Source organism: Aegilops tauschii, chromosome 5 (genome assembly GCF_002575655.3).
Source record: "Aegilops tauschii subsp. strangulata cultivar AL8/78 chromosome 5, Aet v6.0, whole genome shotgun sequence".
NCBI lineage: Eukaryota > Viridiplantae > Streptophyta > Magnoliopsida > Poales > Poaceae > Aegilops > Aegilops tauschii.
Genome location: NC_053039.3, coordinates 570,949,285 through 570,958,172, shown reverse-complemented (window position 1 = coordinate 570,958,172; position 8,888 = coordinate 570,949,285).

The following is an 8,888-nucleotide window of genomic DNA, read 5'->3' as shown; positions in this document are numbered from 1 at the left end:
TTGTGTTCCAAATGATTCCGGATGCCAGTTCAATCGGAGAGGCATGGACATGAACCCAAGGGAAGCATGTTAACGCATTGGTCAGAGTCTCGTTACCATGGGTGTATGCATTTGGTATTTCCAAATGATTCCGTTCACTCGTTCTCTTGGAGAGGAATGGACGTGAATCCGGCGGAGGCAAGTCTTCTTATTAGCCAGAGTCACGTTTATCCACGCGTGTGTTACGTGCATTTTCTCTGGCCAGTCACTGTGAGGTGCGTGGAAGTGAAGCCGAGTTCGCACTGTGTTACTAATGCAACAGGCACATTCCTGACGCTGTGTATGTAAATGTTTTCCTTGTCAACTCGTTCCTTTGTTGTAGAGAGTCACGGTGGTGCGTTCCACGGAGGCATTGTTTGATATTAGAGAGAGTCACGTTTTATGGTTCTTTGTGTTCCAAATGATTCCGGTCGCCCGTTCAATCGGAGAGGCATGGACATGAACTCAAGGGAAGCATGTTAACGCATTGGTCAGAGTCTCGTTACCACGGGTGTATGCTTTTGCTATTTCCAAATGATTCCGCTCACTCGTTCTCTTGGAGAGGAATGGACGTGAATCCGGCAGAGGCAAGTCTTCTTATTAGCCAGAGTCACATTTGTCCACGCGTGTGTTACATGCATTTTCTCTGGCGAGTCACTGTGAGGTGCGTGGAAGTGAAGCCGAGTTGGCACTGTGTTACTAATGCAACAGGCACATTCCTGACGTTGTGTATGTAAATGTTTTCCTTGTCAACTTGTTCCTTTGTTGTGGAGAGTCACGGTGGTGCGTTCCAGGGAGGCACTGTTTGATATTAGAGAGAGTCACGTTTCATGGTTCTTTGTGTTCCAGAGGATACCGGTCGCCAGTTCAATCGGAGAGGCATGGACATGAACTCAAGGGAAGCATGTTAACGCATTGGTCAGAGTCTCGTTACCACGGGTGTATGCTTTTGGTATTTCCAAATGATTCCGCTCACTCGTTCTCTTGGAGAGGAATGGACGTGAATCTGGCAGAGAGAAGTCTTCTTATTAGCCAGAGTCACGTTTGTCCACGCGTGTGTTACATGCATTTTCTCTGGCGAGTCACTGTGAGGTGCGTGGAAGTGAAGCCAAGTTCGCACTGTGTTACTAATGCAACAGGCACATTCCTGACGCTGTGTATGTAAATGTTTTCCTTGTCAACTCGTTCCTTTGTTGTGGAGAGTCACGGTGGTGCGTTCCAGGGAGGCATTGTTTGATATTAGAGAGAGTCACATTTCATGGTTCTTTGTGTTCCAAATGATTCCGGTTGCCTGTTCAATCGGAGAGGCATGCACATGAACTCAAGGGAAGCATGTTAACGCATTGGTCAGAGTCTCGTTACCATGGGTGTATGCTTTTGCTATTTCCAAATGATTCCACTCACTCGTTCTCTTGGAGAGGAATGGACGTGAATCCGGCGGAGGCAAGTCTTCTTATTAGCCAGAGTCACGTTTATCCACGCGTGTGTTACGTGCATTTTCTCTGGCCAGTCACTGTGAGGTTTGTGGAAGTGAAGCCAAGTTGGCACTGTGTTACTAATGCAACTGGCACATTCCTGACGCTGTGTATGTAAATGTTTTCCTTGTCAACTCGTTCCTTTGTTGTGGAGAGTCACGGTGGTGCGCTCCAGGGAGGCACTGTTTGATATTAGAGAGAGTCACGTTTCATGGTTCTTTGTGTACCAAAGGATACCGGTCGCCAGTTCAATCGGAGAGGCATGGGCATGAACTCAAGGTAAGCATGTTAACGCATTGGTCAGAGTCTCGTGACCACGGGTGTATGCTTTTGGTATTTCCAAATGATTCTGCTCACTCGTTCTCTTGGAGAGGAATGGACGTGAATCCGGCAGAGGCAAGTCTTCTTATTAGCCAGAGTCACGTTTGTCCACGCGTGTGTTACATGCATTTTCTCTGGCGAGTCACTGTGAGGTGCGTGGAAGTGAAGCCAAGTTGGCACTGTGTTACTAATGCAACAGGCACATTCCTGACGCTATGTATATAAATGTTTTCCTTGTCAACTCATTCCTTTGTTGTGGAGAGTCACGGTGGTGCGTTCCAGGGAGGCATTGTTTGATATTGGAGAGAGTCACATTTCATGCTTCTTTGTGTTCCAAGTGATTCCGGTCGCCTGTTCAATCGGAGAGGCATGGACATGAACTCAAGGGAAGCATGTTAACGCATTGGTCAGAGTCTCGTTACCATGGGTGTATGCTTTTGCTATTTCCAAATGATTCCGCTCACTCGTTCTCTTGGAGAGGAATGGACGTGAATCCGGCGGAGGCAAGTCTTCTTATTAGCCAGAGTCACGTTTATCCACGCGTGTGTTACGTGCATTTTCTCTGGCCATTCACTGTGCGGTGTGTGGAAGTGAAGCCAAGTTGGCACTGTGTTACTAATGCAAGTGGCACATTCCTGACGCTGTGTATGTAAATGTTTTCCTTGTCAACTCGTTGCTTTGTTGTGGAGAGTCACGGTGGTGCGTTCTAGGGAGGCACTGTTTGATATTAGAGAGAGTCACGTTTCATGGTTCTTTGTGTTCCAAAGGATAGCGGTCGCCAGTTCAATCGGCGAGGCATGGACATGAACTCAAGGGAAGCATGTTAACGCATTGGTCAGAGCCTCGTTACCACGGGTGTATGCTTTTGGTATTTCCTAATGATTCCGCTCACTCGTTCTCTTGGAGAGGAATGGACGTGAATCCGGCAGAGGGAAGTCTTCTTATTAGCCAGAGTCACGTTTGTCCACGCGTGTGTTACATGCATTTTCTCTGGCGAGTCACTGTGAGGTGCGTGGAAGTGAAGCCGAGTTCGCACTGTGTTACTAATGCAACAGGCACATTCCTGACGCTATGTATTTAAATGTAACGGACCTGCATCTCTATGTCTGCGTACCACCAAAAACATTGCCAAAACAAAAGCACGTCCATGCTTCTGACATACATATGACCGTGGGCTATCATACATATACCCGCCTGAACCCAACGTACATAAACACAGTAGCTCTCTGGGTCAACGACTGCCTGAAAAAAAATTGCAATCGCGGAGTCACGAACCGTGACCCCATTTCAGATGCAAAAGTGCCTCTCATTAGAAACCATCATGCCTCCCATCAATTTGCCTCCGCCGATGTATCGACCATGCCTCTCCTGCTACAACGGTCATGCATCTAATAACATCATCACCGTTCCTCTCCTAAAGGCACACCCAACCATATCTGATTAAACTTGTGATTAAAAAAAATTAAATCACGGAAGAACTAGTATGCTTTTCAGCATGCATAACCGTGCCTCACAAGTCTACGACGCACGATAGGCACATAGAAGACTCCGCTGGGAGGCAGCACGGCTGGACAACTATAGAGGGAGGCAGCTGGACGAGTCAAACATCTCGTGTCCCCATAACACCTCGGAATGCATGCACACCATCCACAAACCAGCATTCATTCCATTTCGCAGGATAAAAAATAAAACAAGAAGCACTCATTACTACTCTTGCTCTCTCGCGACTGCTTTATATTTAAATAAGATCGGACTCCCTCAGCCACATCACAACTCACTTGCCTTCTCCGTCGCCTGCTTCTAGGGTTCGTGCTTCTTCCCCGCACACAATCTGATTTCAAACAAGTTATTGTAGAGTTTTTATTGGGTCTCTCGATTAATTTCTAAGCCGTGCTTCTCTCGTAGATTGCTGGCCGTGGGTGCTTGCCCTAAGCTTCCCATCACAACCCATCTGCCTTATCTGTCCGCCTACTTCTAGGGTTCGTGCTTCTTCCTCGCACACAGTCTCATTTCAAACAAGTTATTGTAGAGGTTTTATTGGGTCTCTCGATTAACTTCTAAGCCGTGCTTCTCTCGTAGATTTGCTGGCCGTGGGTGCTTGCCCTAAGCTTCCCATACCCCAATCTCCGTTCGTCGACGCCCGTTCTTCTTCTCTCCCAGGTAAAAAGCACATGCGTAAGCAGCATGCTCCGATCTGTATTTACGTTTTGAAAAAGATATTTAAATTATTACTGTTTTATGTTTAGTTTTTTCATTTCATAGTTATTGAAGCATCAGATCCGGTACAACGACTTCATTCTCTAAAACAATAGAAAACCATTTGAAAATCTAAACAAGTGATCTAAACTCTGTCATACTGGTTTTCTGGAAGGACTAGATGAGAAGATTTCTGGTAAATTTGTAGTTGTTGTCTGCCTTTCGTACGGGTATTTTTAATATGGCTGACGTAGCTGAAGATAGTCGTTCTCTACCTTCAACGTTGAAGCTTGTTTTAAATTGTTTTGATATTCTTGTTTTCTTAACATAGTTGTTCTGAATTATTTGCCCTACCTGCCGCCAACCAGGCGGCCCTTGCGAACCACACCCCGAAATTCTCCAGCACTTTGAAGTTATTCTTGATGAAAATTGCTGGAGCCGCATGGTTAGTAAGCATTACTAACATATTAGTTGCTTACAACACAGTAGAAATCGTCGTTGTTACTCATAGCCCCTTGCACCTACACTAGGTTCCCCTGCTGTCACTTCTTCGCACCTGTGTTGTGTTTTTATTTTCCAGTAGTTTGCCAAAATCTGTAAATTCTTATCAAAAGTTCATATCCAATTTAAGAAAACTTTTAACATTAATAATACGTGATTTCAAATTTATACTTACAGGTTGTTATTTGTAATATTTTTTCCAGTATGTACCTTGTAATGTCAGAGCTTTTCTCGCTAAATACATTGAAGAGAGGAAGAAAGAAGCAAGAAAATTGCGTAAAGAGCAGGTAGAGCCAGCCCTTCTTACACATGAAGGAAGGTCTTACAATGCTTTGTTTAAGCATAGGGCGAACTACACAAAGTTCTGCGGTGGTGAGTGGAACATCTTTGCAGATGATTATGAACTTCGTGCTGGAGACCGCATAGAATTTGAACTACCAGACGAGGGTCTCAAACTCGAATTACAAACATATCGGGATGACAAAAGGCTGCTTCCATTACCTCACGTTGGTAGGTATTTAATATTAAAAACTTATCTTCTTTCGCTGCAATTTTATATGCATGAATCGAACTGAATAATATTAACCCCGTGTTGGATATAACTTTATCTAACTTTAAAATCTTGTTCTTTTTCTAGCTCTCGACTATCTTTCTTTTGACGATTTCGACCATGTTCACTGTTGTGTCTACTCTAAGGATATTGAGCTTACCTACGACTAGACACGATTCTTTCTACAACGCCTTTTCGGAGATACTTTCATCCGTTGCCGTCCATTTGTCCACGTCTTGACTCCCACTAACACCAAAGACTGCGTCATGGTTGGTTACAACTGTCCTTGTTAAAATACCAAACGTATTTTGCTCATATGCAATATAAACAATATTGGCGTAATATTGCCTATATGTAAAATTATAAAGAACCTATTTATTCAAACCTAAAACAACAAAACTTTTGTTGTTCTCTTAATATGTTGTTTTATCTGTTTACACACAAACCTGAACATGCCAGGAATTATATTACTTTCAATAAGGAATTTCTTAATGTTTGCGCACTCACCGTATTCAGCCATTCTTTTGTTGATTTGTCCAAGTGACAAATCAACGGTTTTAATTTCTATTCAATTTCTATTTCTTCTAGAAAATCCTGAGGAGCGTTGTCTCGACACTGAAGAGATGGGTGGACATGCCAACCAATGGCAGGGTGACCCTTGAAGCTCCTGATGAACCTACCCATATCATCACTCCTTCGTCGTACTACATCTCCAATAACGACGGCAGGATGGTAATAGAAAAGTCTTCTTTCAGAGACTTCATATCAGATGCATCCTTTGTTGAAAAGAACGTTGTTCTAATCACATTCAAAGAGGGCCATGACCGTTCTGTGTCCATCATTCAGCGCATTATGTAGATTCCGTCGAAACCAGCACCTAAAATGGAAGCAAACAGTGTATCTCCTAGGATGTCAGCGCTCATTTCATGATGATGCCTCCAGCAGCAGAACACTGGTTACTATAAGTTTGCTAGTTAGGATGTAGAGTAATGTAACTATTATTGACCATGTGCTTGCTTGAACAATCGGAATGATCTTTTGCAACTTATGTAGGTCTTACGGACACTCAACTTGTTGTTTCAACCATCGGAATGATCCTTTGCAACAAATACTGTCTAAACTATCGGAATGATTCATGCGAAAAAATCATAATTCAAAAAACCAAAAAAACAGAAAGAATCATTTTCAAAAATCAAAGGAAACAAGAATCAGTTTTTGATTCAAAACCTATAGCAATGCCATGTTATCAAACTTATTCAAACCATCTAGTGAAACATACCTCAATTAAAAACCAAACAGGACTCCATTTTCAAGTCCAAACTATATTTACTTCAACTTTTCCTGAAAACACACTTGTGCACCGAATAACATAACAACAGTGCCTCCCTAACCAAGGAAGATTGTTAATTGAAAAAAACGTTTTCACAACAAAGGCACTGCTATGTCTTGAGCTTGCGTTGGTTTTCCTTGAAGAGGAAAGGGTGATGCAGCACAGTAGCGTAAGTATTTCCCTCAGTTTTTGAGAACCAAGGTATCAATCCAGTAGGAGGCTCCTCAAAAGTCCCACGCACCTACAAAAATAAACAAAGAACTCGCAACCAACACAATAAAGGGGTTGTCAATCCCTTCACGGCCACTTGCGAAAGTGAGATCTGATAGAGATAATATGATAAGATAAATATTTTTGGTATTTTTATGATATAGATTGGAAAATTAAAGATGCAAATAAAAGTAGATTGAAAGCGTATATGATAAAGGATAGACCCGGGGGCCATAGGTTTCACTAGTGGCTTCTCTCAAGATAGCATAAGTATTACGGTGGGTGAACAAATTACTGTCGAGCAATTGATAGAAAAGCGAATAATTATGAGATTATCTAGGCATGATCATGTATATAGGCATCACGTCCGTGACAAGTAGACCGAAACGATTCTGCATCTACTACTATTACTCCACACATCGACCGCTATCCAGCATGCATCTAGAGTATTAAGTTCATAAAGAACAGAGTAACACATTAAGAAAGATGACATGATGTAGAGGGATAAACTCATGCAATATGATATAAACCCCATCTTTTTATCCTTGATGGCAACAATACAATACTTGCCTTGCTGCCCCTGCTGTCACTGGGAAAGGACACGGCAAGATTGAACCCAAAGCTAAGCACTTCTCCCATTGCAAGAAAGATCAATCTAGTAGGCCAAACAACACTGATAATTCGAAGAGACTTGCAAAGATAACTTAATCACACATAAAAGAATTCAGAGGAGATTCAAATATTTCTCATAGATAAACTTGCTCATAAACCCACAATTCATCGTATCTCGACAAACACACCGCAAAAAGAATTACATCGAATAGATCTCCAAGAAGATCGAGGAGAACTTTGTATTGAGATTCAAAGAGAGAGAAGAAGCCATCTAGCTAATAACTATGGACCCGAAGGTCTGTGGTAAACTACTCACAACTCATCGGAAGGGCTATGGTGTTGACGTAGAAGCCCTCCGTGGTCGATTCCCCCTCCGGCGGAGTGCCGGCGAAGGCTCCAAGATGGGATCTTGCGGATACAGAACGTTACGGTGGTGGAAATAGTTTTTGTGGTCGCCTCTGATGTTTTCGGGGTACGTGGGTATATATAGGAGGAAGAAGTAGGTCGGTGGACGCCTGAGGGGCCCACGAGACAGGGGGCGCGCCCACCAGGGAAGGGCGCGCCCTCCACCCTCGTGGCCTCCTCGATTGCTTCTTAACGTGCACTCCAAGTCCTCTGGATCATGTTCGTTCCAAAAATCACGCTCCCGAAGGTTTCATTCCGTTTGGACTCCGTTTGATATTCCTTATCTTCGAAACACTGAAATAGGCAAAAAAACAGCCATACGGGCTGGGCCTCCGGTTAGTAGGTTAGTCCCAAAAATGATATAAATGTGTAAAGTAAAGCCCATAAACATCCAAAACGGGTAATATAATAGCATGGAACAATCAAAAATTATAGATACATTGGAGACGTATCAAGCATCCCCAAGCTTAATTCCTGCTCGTCCTCGAGTAGGTAAATGGTAAAAACAGAATTTTTGATGTGGAATGCTACCTAGCATTATTCTAAGTGTAATTTTCTTTATTGTGGCATGAATGTTCAGATCCAAATGATTCAAAATAAAAGTTCATGTTGACATAAGAAATAATAATACTTCAAGCATACTAATCAAAGTAATCATGTCTTCTCAAAATAACATGGCTAAAGAAAGTTCATCCCTACAAAATCATATAGTTAGGTCATGCTTCATTTTCGTCACACAAAATGCTCCCATCTTGTACACCCCCGATGACAAGCCAAGCAATTGTTTCTTACTTAAATAAACTCAAACTTTTTCAACCTTCACGCAATACATGAGCGTGAGCCATGGATATAGCACTATGGGTGGAACAGAATATAATGATGGGGATTGTGTGGAGAAGACAAAAAGGAGAAAGTCTCATATTGACGAGGATAATCAACGGGCTATGGAGATGCCCATCAATTGATGTCAACATGAGGAGTAGGATTGCAATGCAAAGGATGCACTAGAGCTAAAAATGTATGAAAGCTCAACAAAAGAAACTAAGTGGGTGTGCATCCAACTTGCTTGCTCACGAAGACCTAGGGCATTTGAGGAAGCCCATCGTAGGAATATACAAGCCAAGTTCTATAATGAAAAATTCCCACTAGTATATGGAAGTGACAAGATATGAGACTATATAAAGAACATGGTGCTACTTTGAAGCACAAGTGTGGAAAAAAAGATAGTAACATTGCCCCCTTTTTATTTATTTATTTATTTTTCTTCTTC